The sequence below is a fragment of the Pteropus medius genome, unplaced genomic scaffold, assembly GCF_902729225.1.
Source record: "Pteropus medius unplaced genomic scaffold, Ma_sr-lr_union100, whole genome shotgun sequence".
NCBI lineage: Eukaryota > Metazoa > Chordata > Mammalia > Chiroptera > Pteropodidae > Pteropus > Pteropus medius.
The window spans coordinates 381,820-395,380 of record NW_024350259.1 but is presented as its reverse complement, the minus strand read 5'-3'; the positions used below and the strand labels follow the sequence as shown (position 1 = coordinate 395,380).

Here is a 13,561-nt window from a genome sequence, read left to right as displayed (position 1 = left end):
CTAACATGTGATCTATTTGGGAAAATGTTCCCTGTGCACTTGAGAAGATTGTATATTTGGCTGCTTTGGAGTGAAATGCTCTGAAAATATCTATTAAATCTTCTGGTTTAGTGTATTGTATAAGCCTATTATTTCCATTTTGATTTTTTGTCTGAAAAATATGTCCATTGTTGTGTCAGTAGGGTGTTAAAGTCTCTGACTATGAGTATATTACTGTTGATCTTTCATTTTATGTCAGTCAACAATTGTTTTATGTATATAGGTGATCCTATGTTGGGTGCATATATGTTTGCTAGGGTTATGTCATCTTGATGTATCGTTCTCTTTATCATTATTCCATGCCCTTGTTTGTCTTTTATTATATATAGACTTTGTATTAAAGTCTATTTTCTCTGACATATGTATTGCCACCCCAGCTTTCTTTTTATTCCCACTTACATGAAATAGCTTTTCCTATTTCTTTACTTTCAGACTGTATCAACTGATCTCTTGTAAACAGCATATGCATAGGTCTCGTATTCTTATCCATTCAGCCCATGCTATGTCTTTTAATTGAACATTTAATACATTTACATTTAAATTGATTATTGATAGGTACATAGCTACTACCAATTTATTATTCGTATTTGTTTTTTATTCCGCATTATATTTTAAAATATATAGAACACTTCAGGAACTTGCATGTCATCCTTGCACAGGGACAATGCAATCTTGTCTGTATTGTTCCAATTTTAATATATGTGCTACCGAGGCAAACACACGTTCTAATTTTATAATGGTAGATTCTCAAGACATCTTCAGATTTCTAGCCAAAACAGAATATTACTATGTAATTAACAATTCATTTTCACAGCACTCCTGTTTACAATGCTGATTTTCCCGAGAACTATGAGTTTTATAGGTATTAATTTAGCGAGCTCTGCTTTAAGGCTAAAATATGCTAGAAAGTATAGAAATAGCTATTAAGGCTAACTGAAATTATACTGAAAGACTGCTTTGTGCCAAAAATTTAATCCCAGGAATGAAGTATTAAAGGACTTGAGTCCATTTACTTGAGAGAATTTAAGTCTGGTTGACTGCATCCCTTGACAGAAAAGGACTTATAGAAAGAACAGAAAATGAAATTAGGCACAAAACTGCAAATACATAAAACCCCCGACAATGTGAGGACAGATAAACTTTAGAACAAGTAGAAAACAGAGAAGATATTTTAGAAACAATAACTGTGGTAATCAAATGATAGCTTTTGTATTCAGTAATCAAAGCAGATATGGTGTGAATATTATGAAAAATGGTAAATCAGCCTCTTCAACAAATGGTGCTGGAAAACTGGATGGATACTTGAAAAAAAAATTGGACTACATTCTTACACCATATATACATTAATAAACTCAAAATGGATTAAAGAATTAATTGTAAGCCCAGAAACAAAATTACTAGAAGAAAACAGGCAGCAAACTCTGTGATATTGCCACTAGTGATTTCTTTTATGATCTATCTCCTTTGACAAAGGAAACAAAAGAAAAAACAAACACATGGGACTACATCAAACTAACTTGTTTTGTACAGCTAAGAAAATCATCAACCATACAAAAACTCAGCCTACAAAATGGAAAATGATATTCATCCATGAAACATCTGATAAGGGCTTAATAAATAAAATTTATAAATAAATCATAGAACTCAACAACAACAACAAAAACAATTCAATTTAAATGGGCAGAGGACCTGAATAGTTCTTTCTCCAAAGAGGAAATACAGATATAGTAATAGCTATATTAATTAACATATATATGTATATGTTAATTAATTGGGATCATGTTGCCCAAGATCACTAATCATTACAGAAATGAAAACTGAAGCTACATCGAAGTGTTTCCTCAAACCTGTCAGATTGGTTATCATGAATAAATTTTAAAAAATACAAGTGTAGGAGAGGATATGGAAAAAAGTATACTTTCATACACTGTTGGTAGGATTGCAAATTGCTGAGCCACTACAAAAAAACAGTTTGTGGGGGCCTCAAAAAATTAAAAATAGAACAATTCTTTGGCCTACCAAGATTGCACTTCTGGGTATTTAACCAAAGAAAACCAAAACACTAGATTTAAAGATCTATGCACCCGTATGTTTACAGCAGCACTAATCACAATTGCCAAGATATGGAAGCAACTTAGACTAGTGGTTACCAGAGGGTAAGGGGGGAGATAGATGGGGTTAAAGGGGTCAAATATGTGGTGACAGAAAGAAATCTAAGGAAAGTGAACACACAATGTGTGTGTGTATGCTTTGCTGTGAAAATGTACAGCTGAAACTTACCAGATTGTGTTAACCAATGACACCATCAAAAATAAATTAATTAATTCCCCCCCCCAGCAAAAACATAGAAAAAGAAAAGATACAATACAATGGAAAACAGAGAAAGTGAAATATATTCACAAAAAAAATGTTAATATTAATTAAAAGTAAGGAGATGCACAATATTTAAATTCTTCATAATAAAAAACACCAAGTTCTTGTTCTCACTTATCTGACTGGCAAACACTAAAAGCTTCAGGTCTGACAAGATTGTCATGAACAGGTTAGTTAAATATAGCTGCTGGGAATAGATGATGACAGTACCAATACAGACAACAAATTGGCACATATAGCAAGTTATCTACCTCAGGTATTAAGTAAAAGTAAAGATTTTACAATTAATACTCACTTCATGTTATCTTTATGTATTTTCCTTTTTGCCACTCACTAACTTTGCTTTCTTATCACTAGGCCTTTGTGCCGCCTTTTCCCTCAAGCAGAAATATTTACTCACAGTAAAAGCTTTTCATCAGACTTGAGACTTGTTCCCTCAGGTCCCCTAGACCTTATCCTAATATATTCATAGGTTCATAAATATATACACATATACACACACACACATACAAACACCTACACACGCACATATATGTGTTTATACATATCTATAAACTTACATATATGCTAACTTATGAATATGTACATATATCAATAAGAGAATACATAGTGTTTACATATTTTTAAAATGCAAATAAAATATGTATAAATAAATTTACATAGTATAAATCAATTACATCTCATGAAGTGAATAATGTATACATATTTGCTGCATTAAATTTAATATAAATTGTATCTACATGTTTTGTTTGTCATGCCTGTCACTTCAATTAGAATATACTTGTATGAAGCAGGGATATGTTTAATTAAATGCATTACTATGAAATTACAGCATTGAGAACCCCCATCCTTGGTTCTCTATAACCCTTCCCTAGGCCTTCCACACTCCCCAAACACTGTACCTAGAGCCCTCCTTTGAATCTTCAGCCAGATAGTTCATGAGGAGTAGATCACGTGGAAACCATCACGCCCTTTGAAAGAATCATTAAGGCCTATTCTTCTATCGAGTCATCAACTAATTTTCATTAAGTGTTAAGAAAAATAGGCAAAGCATTATCTATTCTTCATTCTATGTTCATAAGGTATCTATTAAATTTACTTAAGAAATAAGTTGGCCTTGCATGACAAAAAAAATAATCAACAAAGTAGAAACAGTAGGAAACTACCTCCAAATAAAGAAAGTCACATCCAAGAAGTCCTCCTCGAGCATCATGCTCACCGAGACTCTAAAAGTGTTTCCTCTAAGGTCAAGAACAAGGCAAAGATGCCCACTCTAGCCACTCTTATTCACCATTGTGGAAGAGTAACTGTTCCATGATGTGACCAACGTGGGCCCCTCAAATTAGATCCAGCTTCACCCAAGTCACAACAGAGATTGCTTCCCTTAAATCCCCAGAGACAGTCTCACAGACGATGCAACTACCACTCCGCCCTTGCTGGTTTCTGGAACAGATCACTGCCCTTCCCCAGGGAGGTCACACCTGGTACTCCAATTCATGTTGCCACATTCTGTAGAACTTCTTAACACCTGCCATATGGCATGGAGATATCCATCTTGTCCTGTATACACCTAAGACACACCTCATATGTAAGTTTTCTTAATAATCTCTTGATGTAATGATGCAGTTTTCAACCTCCTTCTTTGGGCTATCTGCATCAGGAAACTTGACACAGCAAACACGTACTGAAAGCATTAGCCAAAAATAGAAAATAAAATGGCAGTCAATTTGGAAAACAAGAAGTAAAATTATGTCAGTTCTCATTTGACATGATCTTATGTATAGGAAATCCTAAAGATTCCCAAACAAACAAACAAACAAACAAACAAACATCCTATTAAAATGAATTAATGGATTCAGATACCTTCTAGAGTACAACATCAACACTCAGAAATCAGTTGCATTTCTATGCACTAACAATGACAATCCAAAAGGGAAATTAAGAAACTAATACCGTTTATCATAGCAGCAAAAAAGAATGAAGTAATTAAAGTAACCGGAAACAGTTGTACATTGAAAATGAAAAAGCATTGATAAAAACAAATGAAAGGAGACACAAGTAAGGACATTCTATGCTCATGGTTAGGTACGCTTAATATTAAGATGCCCATACAACATTAAGTAACCTGAAGTTTCAGTGTGTTGATGTTAGAAAGTCCAAAGTGTAGAAACTTTTATTAAAATGTATTTGAGCCAAATAGAGGATATGTGTGGAAGCATGACATTGAAGGCTGAGGAAAACTGCTTCATAGAACGCAGTTTGCAGCCTTTTTATGTATTTGAAATTAAGGAGGGAACTTACGCAAGATTACATGAAGGTGGAAAGAAGAGTTAGTAGAATGATGTGCTCTCTCGGGGATGGTTTTGCTTCTGAGGGGTCTGTAAGAGACATTTCAAAGCTGTGCTGACCCAGACGCACAGAATCAACGAACAGGGTTTACTCATGGCAAAGATCAAGCTTTTACTAAAGAAGTCACGAGGTCCGGACACCCATAACTACTGTAACCTGACCAGTAAGGACTGTAAGATCAGAGCACTGTGTGAGTTTACTTTGCATAGACATCCCCTTAAGCCAGCAATGTAAGTCCTAGCAATGGAGTTTTTTTTGGCAGAAATAGATACAGATTCCCAAAGAACCCCGAAAAGCAAAACAGAAAGAACAACAAAGCTGAACGTCTCACACTTTCTAATTTCAAAACATACTACAAACCTGCAGTAATCAAAACAGCATGGTATTGGCATAAAGGCACACTCATACTTCTATGGAAAGAAAAAAAAAAACTCTGGAGCATATGATCAGATGATCTGCACCAAGGGTGTGAAGACTATGCAAGAAGTGCTTGGAAAACAGAAAATCCACACATGTGAAAGAATGAAGATGGACCCTTATATTACACCATATGTAAAATCAACTCAAAATGAACCAAAAACCTAAATTAAACTTTGAAACTATAAAACGATTAGAGGAAAATTGGAAATGCTTTCTTGGATATGATGCCAAAATCACAAAAATCAAAAGCAAATATACACAAATAGGTTTACATTAAACTTACAAACTTCTGGGTAGCAAAGGAAAAATCAACACCGTGAAACACATCCTACAGAATTGGAGAAAATATTTGATAAACTTATATTTGCTAAGAGGTTGACATCCAGAATATATAAAGAAGTTCAACAACTCAGCGATAAAAAGACAAACTACTTGATTAAATACTCTGTGCTATTGACCGAATTATGCACTCCCCCCCCCACCGCATTAATATACTGAAACTGTAATTTCCAGTTAGAGAAGTTCATAAAGATGTGGCTCTTAGGATGGCATGAGTGCCCTTATTAAAAGAGACGGATGTCTCTCCTTCTTCCTCTCCGGAAACATACACAGGCAAAGAGGCTGTGTGAGCTCTCAGTGAGATGAAGACTGCCAATAAGCCAAGAAATGGATTTAACAGAAAGACACCCTGATCTTTTACTTCCAAACTCTGGAACTGAGAGAATACACATTTCTGTGGCTTAAGCCACTCTATCTGTTGTATTTTGTTATGGCAGCCTGAGCTAATACCAAGGCCAAAGGAGTTGAATAGACATTTCTCCAACGAAGATATACAAATGATACAAATGGCCAAGTAGCATGTTCAAATGATCAGTACCATAAATCATCAGGAAAATGCAAAGTGGAGACTTGGTGAGATATAACCTATTAGGCTGGCCGGAAAAACAAACAAACAATCAAACAAACAACAGCCAGACAATAACAAGCATTGGCTAGAATGTGGAGAAACTGGAACTCATACACACTGTTGTTGGGTTGTAAAATCATTCAGCTACTGCAGAAAACATTACAAAGGTTCCTTAAAAAATTTATAAATGGAGCTGCCACAGGATCTAGCAAGACAGATTTGAGGTCTGTAAAAAAATGGAAACAAAGTTTTGAATAAATGTTTGCCTACTCATGGTCACTGCAGCAATACTCACAACAGCCAAGTCGTGAAAGCAATCTAAATGTCCATTGATGGATAACTGAAGAAAAAAATATGCTGTATAATTACAGTGAAATATTATTCATCCTTAAACACAGAAGTAAATCCAGTCATATGGTACCACATGGCTGAACCTTGTGGAACTTACTATAAGTAAAATAAACCAATCACCAAAAAGACCAATACTGCAGACTTCACTGACAGAAAGTACTTAGGGAATGAAATTTATGAAACAGAATAGAATGGCAGCTGCCAAGGGCTGGAAGAAAGAAAATGGAGAGCTTTTGCTCAATGGGTAGAGTTTCAGTCATGCAAGATGACAAAGTTCTAGGGTATTGTAACTCAATGGGCATATAGTTCACAATATTGTAGTATACACTTCAAAGTTAGAAGAGGACCAATTTATGGCATGTGTTGTTAAACACAGGGATAAATAAATAAATATACTGACTTGTGGGTTTTCACTGAGTCTAGGTAAGATGTGTACATGTGCGGTAAACCTTCTCTTCGTGTCAAAAACTGTGCGGGCGACTACATGCTGAGTTTCAGAGATCTTATACTTTTTTTTTTTAATAAGCCTGAGGAAACAGGAATTCATAGACAGTGAAAGCACAGACCCAGTCCATGTTGCTCTCTCCAGTTTAGGCAGATTGACTTTCTTCTAAACTCTCCTGAGAGCAGAAGAGGAAGTGAGCTATTCACTTCTCTTTTATGACTACACTCATTTTATGTGTGTGGTGCTGTCTCCAGTCTGTGACATGTGGGAGACATCAAGGTACTCAACAGCTGTCTGAAAACAACTCCCTTAATCAAGATGAAGAATCAGATTTGTTTAGGGGTAAGAAGATTACATGGTATGATAAAATATACATAAGTGACTTATGTATTTTTTACATATCTTCATCATTTCTTCTTCAAAGACATTTAATCCAATCATGGAACTACAATGAGAATAGTGTTAGAAATCTCTTTGTTGGATTCTAGCTTAACTAAGGTTTCTTTAATTGCCCTGTAATTGACCATATTTAGCAAAATTAATCTTCCTTTAAAAATGATGCATTTTACACAAGCAGAGAAGCACAGACAATTTTACTGGAAAACTTACTCATTCACAACTGTACAGTCTGATCTCAACATCTGCCACAATGGCTTCAGATCTTTTCTATTTCAAAATTCAAAAAGAAAGAAAAAAATGACCAAGACATAGCCAAGTCATCTGGCAGACCTTCTTCCTTCTCTTTTGATGATAACTATTCTAAATTGATCTTACTCACTCTCAGGTTATTATACACTCACTGCTTATTAATGTGTGTACCTGTGGCTATATGGATATATCTTATAAATTATATATATATAATTATTTTACAGACTGAAAAATGTTTTGTGAATAGCTCCTCAAGTATAACATATGTTTTTAAAAGCACCTTGTTTCCTAAACAAGCAAACACCATCTCCTGTACCCTACTGAGATGCAGCTCTGACTTAAATCCTGGTAAGTTTTAGGATACTACTTCTAAGTCCTCTTGGCCCCTCTCCTTGCTGCCTTGGAGTCCATTCTTCATCAGAATCCTCAGAGTCATTAACCTGGGGTTTGAAGGCCTGCCTGCATTGATACAGGAACGCTGATTTAGGGGTTCTGAGACCTGGAAAGAAACAAAACCATTATCCTGAAAGGGAACAGCTTGAAGGAGAAACAAAGCACCACAAACCCAGTGATGAAATCTGATGGGCTGGAAGAGCCAAGAGCAAGGCATCCTGAGCTCTGCATGGTTAGTGCCAGCCCTGCACTGACACAAAAGACCAAAATTTTCCCCCAGACTGTTCTCCACACAGAAGGAAACTGTAGGCAGGTGGAACTGCCTAAGAGAGAGCCAAGGTCATACAGGAGTTTTATGTTTCCTAGGCCCATCCGCACAAGATACGTCCTATTACCTGTAGCCTGCAACACATCATAGTTCCTTTTCACATTCCTAGAATAGATTTTCTCCAGACTGCCATGTCAGTCCATTTTCTCCAGACTGCCATGTCAGTCCATTCTTCTTGGAGAAGTGTATATCATTGTCTTGGAAAGTATGACCGGCTTAGAGAAAATAATAGATTTCATCAATATCATCGGAATACGAGTCAGGACTTCGAGCTGGGTCTTCTAATCTACCTGTGTGCAAGGTAGCGACTGAGACCTCTGAGTGGTCTCTATGAAACAGGGATGAAGGTTTTCTCTCCCTCACAATCCTGTCCTGATGCTGAGCTACCAACGGACACTTTCCTTACTCTCTCCGACACAGAGCTGGTGTCGTTGCTCTTATCCTGGCTCCTTCCCGCCTTCCTTCCAATGCACCTGACAGGACAGAACACCCCATTCAGTGTACATACAGAGAGAGGGTCACCCACCAGTGCAGGCTAGGAGTCTGTGGTCCTCTGGCAACCAGCTCCTGTCACCAGGCCCCTCACACCATCAGACCTGCTTAGAAGCTGGCTTTGCCTCCCTCAACTCACCTTGAGCTTATGCCCTATCCTCCTTGTGTCTCCCACAAGCCTCATGCTGCCAGGACCACAAAGACCCACTGAGTCTCCCAGCCCTAAGGCCAAAGTACCTGATGTGGAGAAGGTGCTGAGAGGGGCTGACAGTGCAAAACACTATCCAGAGCCAGACCTGTCTTCTCCATCTGGTAAGGCATTCAGAGAAGGGAGATGTGGAGACCCGAAGAGGATCTGTGCGAATGGCAGAAAGACTACCGATAGCTCTCCTGTAACTGGGCCCATTTCAGGAAAGAGGGCAAAGGCAGGAGGACGGACATAGCGGTGAGTAGTTCGGGGAAGCCCTGAGGTTAGAGGCCAAAGAAGCACGAAGGAAACTTGGAGGCACCTGCTTCTGGTAATTCGTCAGACTGACCATCAGCATGCCCTTGCGGAGATCGGAAATGCGTATTTCTCATAGAGGGTTGTGGCAACCCCACTTGAAGTTGCTGGGAAATCTGGCCATAATGCACATAAAGCAGGCTCGGTCTTCACGGAGAAAAGGTCTCTCAGGCTGAAACGTTTTGAGGTCCATCATGCTAGTGGTATTTGTAGTCTCTTGGGATAAGATATGAGGTCTTTCAGTAGGAAGCCTTTGGGATGCTCAGCTTGAGGGAGTTGGGATCTTCCAGGCTGAGGAATTGCGAGGACTCTCATTAAGGCGCTCTAGGTTCCCGGACACTGAGAGAAGCTGAGGACTTTAAAGCAGATGGAACTAAGAGTTCTCGGACGACGACATTTCGGATATCTGACTCTGTGACTTTTATTCTCCAGTCGGGGCTATAGATAGGGTTTTCCAAGATAAGGGGTTTGAGGTTGCTGAGGAAAATTGTGGTTTTCAGTGTTTGCTGGGGTGTAAACATTGCTGAGGTTTGTCAGGACGATGAGATTTAGGTCCCTCCAGTTTAGAGGATGTGGGTGGGTTCGTTTCCTCACCGTGACGAGCTTCGTTGTCCCTCGAGGCTGATGGGATTTGGACCCTTGCATCTCCAGCAGCCAATCAGTGCTGCGGTCCCAGGGTCCTAACTGCCAATTGCAGGTCTGAAGACGCAAGGGAGTGGGGCATGGGGTGGAGCCTGCCTGTCGGTCACTGGCAGTACCCAGTCCTGGGCTGAGGGCGTGGCTGGCGAGCGGGTCTTCACATGATCTGCAGTAGGCCCCGCCCCAGCCCGCGGGATTGGCTGCTCTGGGTCCCCCAACTGTGCTTCACGAAGCCTCCCGCAACCTCAGACGGCCTCGCGGGTGTAGTTTCTTGATCTGGAGGGTGCCTTGGTGAAGGACCCGCCGGGCAGGTTCCGGCGCCCACACCCAAGCGGAGCCTGGAGCTGCGGGCTCGCTGCAGACGTTTAAGGTGGACGGGGCCATCCTGGCCTGATTCTCTGTTCCACCGGACTTCCGTCAGCATCCCGAACTTTGTCCTCGTCCATTGTGGCCCTTCCTTAAGAAATCCACTTTCAGTAAAAAGTTTGGAACCGACTGAGGTGAATACCACATTCCTTTCTGGGGACACTGGGTCATTCGGTAAATTGTGGTGAGACACACAGTGAATTCCATATGTGTCAAAGGTGCAAACACAACGAGTGAAATCATATGCATTAGAAAAAAACTTGGAAGAATTTTAAATGTGAAACAAATGACGTTATGGGTGATAGGGATGTTTTAACTCTGGTGGGTCTCAAACGGCTTCAGAAGTAAAAAGACATAGTTAAAACCAAACACAAACGAAAACCTGAAAACGACCCGACAAGTATATTGCATAAAAATAAGACATCCCCTACAAAGACAAGGGGTCCAGACAGGGACGTCAACTAAACACCTGCTGGGTTTCAAAAGAGAAAAAAGGAAAGAGTGTTTTGGGCCTTTACCTAGTTTTGACCACAGAAATACCACATGATTTTCACGTATTAAAAAAAAATAAAAGCCACCTAACCGTAGTTTTATAATTACTGTGAAACTGAAGAGGGGGAAACTCATTGTAGTGGAGATGGGGGCTAGGTGAGGACGCTCTCCTGTGGTACTGCCCGACATCAATTACACACACCACAGAAGACTCCTCTGCATTAAAGAAAGAGCAATGATAGGCCCCAACATGAAAGACCGGCACTGTGTTTCCCACAAGAAACTGACTCGCAGCAACCCAGCCAACGAGAAAGCTGAACTCACTCTGAACGACGCTGATCGCATTCATTTCTCCAGTGGACTTGCGTTCAAAAAGACCCCTCCAAATGTCGTCCATTTCCTCTCCAAAATAACATTTCTCTCCTTCATCTGTGGGACTTGCCTACGACTTTTGCTATGACCTGCCTGTTTGAAATTGCAAGTGTTTCTTGTTCTGGAATAAACCTATGTTTTGCTGGTAACATAATTGTTTTATTTTTTTTACTGCAAAGAATTTTATTTTATGTATTGCTAGCCATGACTTTTTATCATTAGTTGCTTTAATGCTGCCTGATGTCATTACCGGTGGCATGACCCTTTAATGTCCACAATTCACTTCCCATCTACTTTCCGTAGTTCCTCACTTTTCTTCGACCTGTTCATTATAAATTCCGCTTGGTGTCTGTTTGATCTATTTGATTCTCTTCATTGCATCAACAGTTTTACTTCCTTTCCCCCCACAGCCCTTGCTTGTATTTGACAGGTTTATTGCTACGTTTATCAGCAGAACATGAGCACTCTGCAATCCTCATGGGTGAACATCTGGCAGTGGCCAGACTCTGTGTACCTTGAACAGAAATAACCCTTTTTAAAACACATGGTGAAGTCGCCTGTGTCCCTTCGCCCTAACACAGAACTTGAAAGAAAGTGACATGGCCTCATCACAGCCATTTCATATTTAAGGTCGACATTACATGATGACATACGTGGGGATCCAGAGGAGACTCTGGAAATCTCCGGGGTGCTTGAGCAAGCAGGTGCAGTATCTACAGAGTCCTATGAGCTGGTCTTTCCCTTCCTGACCCTGGAGTTTGAGGGTTGGTTTCTCTCCTTGTTCGGAGCTTCTGCTCTCTTTGTGTTTGAAGCTCTCCAGACTCTATGTGGGATGTATTTCAAGGCTTCCTGCTTTTCTGATTAAAGGTCTTGTTTTGGCTGCAAGTATTCATTTGGCACTTCTGCTTGGCTTGGCATCAGGCAGTTTTATTGCAACTGTTCTAGACTTTGGACCAATTGTTTTTGGAGCCAGGCTGTTTCCCCTGAAACTGAAATGCCCGACAATTGACCCCAGAAAAGGAAAACCAATATGGAAATGTAGTAAGTGTTGGTTCAATCAATGTAGGCAACTGTAGTTTGGGCCAAATAGCAAACCAGTCCTACGAGAAATTTTGAGATTCCTGCTCTGTACACTGTAGATGCATTTAAACCTTGGCCACTGACCAAATGGAAGCATCTATGAATCTATATTGTGTGTGTGTGTGGGGGGTGGATATATAACAAGGCTGCAAAAGAGCCTGCTTCACTTTTCTCACTTGTCCCAAAGATAATCCAGGCACCGTATTTGCACTGTTGCTGGAAATTTTAGATTGCCTAGTGGACCATTTGAGGTTAGGTGAAGATATTTCATACAGCTTTCCTCACACCCTAACCCTGTCACATGGATATAAATATTTTATGTATGGTCTGTATGCTTTCTCATTGGACTGAGAAAGCTATTTCCTTTTACTGACCAAAGGCTTCTTAGAGAACACTGATCTGATTTGAGGAGCTCCTGTCATACTTCACAGAGGAAACTATTTACTGGTCATATGCTAAAACCACACTGTGCTATTTGACCAAGTCTACAGCATTTCCCCTGTGCCTCCAAGACCCAAATCTCGATTACTTTGAACCTACTAATGGTCTCAGTAAGAGTCAACTGGCATCATGTAGGCACTCTTCATGTACCTTGGCCAAAAGCATTGTCAACCTCAGATCTACAACTTTTGGAACTCATAAGCTTTCACCTTTCAAGATATTTATAGAATACACCATGCCTTTGGCTCCTGCTTCATTAGATCTTCAGTTGTAAACGAAGTCATACTTGTAAATATATTGTAAAAATATTGCAAAGTCTTACATACTTGTAAGTAAAGTCTTACATACTTTAAAGATATTGTAAAGTCTTAATAGCTTCATATAAACACCATATGCTCTGGTAGAAAAATCTCTTCACAGTGCAATAGAAAGAAATGAAAAACTGAAAATCCAAGTCTACCACACGAAGACTGATTTTACTAGAAAAAACCTTAAAAAGCAAATAATCCCACTAGCCTCGCTAGAGGGGCCCTTACCAGATAACATTGACATGCCCCTGTGCGGCTAAGCTCCAGCGACCAGATCTTTGGATTCATTTGTCACTCCTAAAGAAGGTACCAAAACCTGAAAGAAACTTCACATTCTCTGATGACCTAAATCTAAAGCTGAAAAAATAATTAAAACAAGTGACCATAGAAGGAGACCATTTTCCCCACATGACCAAATCAGGACTGTATGACTCTTCTTCTTATTTATTATTAATTCTTATTTCATTTTTCTTTTTTACCTAGAAAGGATGTGCCCTCGTTTACATTGTCTGATCTACTGTGAAAGAGAATCTTTTCTTAGTATGAATCTGTCTTTGAGAAGTTCAAGATGATAATGGTGTTTGTTTCATTGTCTGTAAAATTGAGCTCCCACTTT

The 13,561-nt window shown here is 39.3% G+C and overlaps 1 non-coding gene across 1 annotated transcript; it reads right to left on the bottom strand.

Annotated features, from left to right (window-relative positions):
* Positions 1–653: 653 nt before the first annotated feature.
* On the bottom strand, positions 654–759 carry LOC120583116 (U6 spliceosomal RNA). The gene has a single exon (XR_005647716.1). It is a non-coding gene; the product is annotated as a U6 spliceosomal RNA (small nuclear RNA).
* Positions 760–13,561: the final 12,802 nt, after the last annotated feature.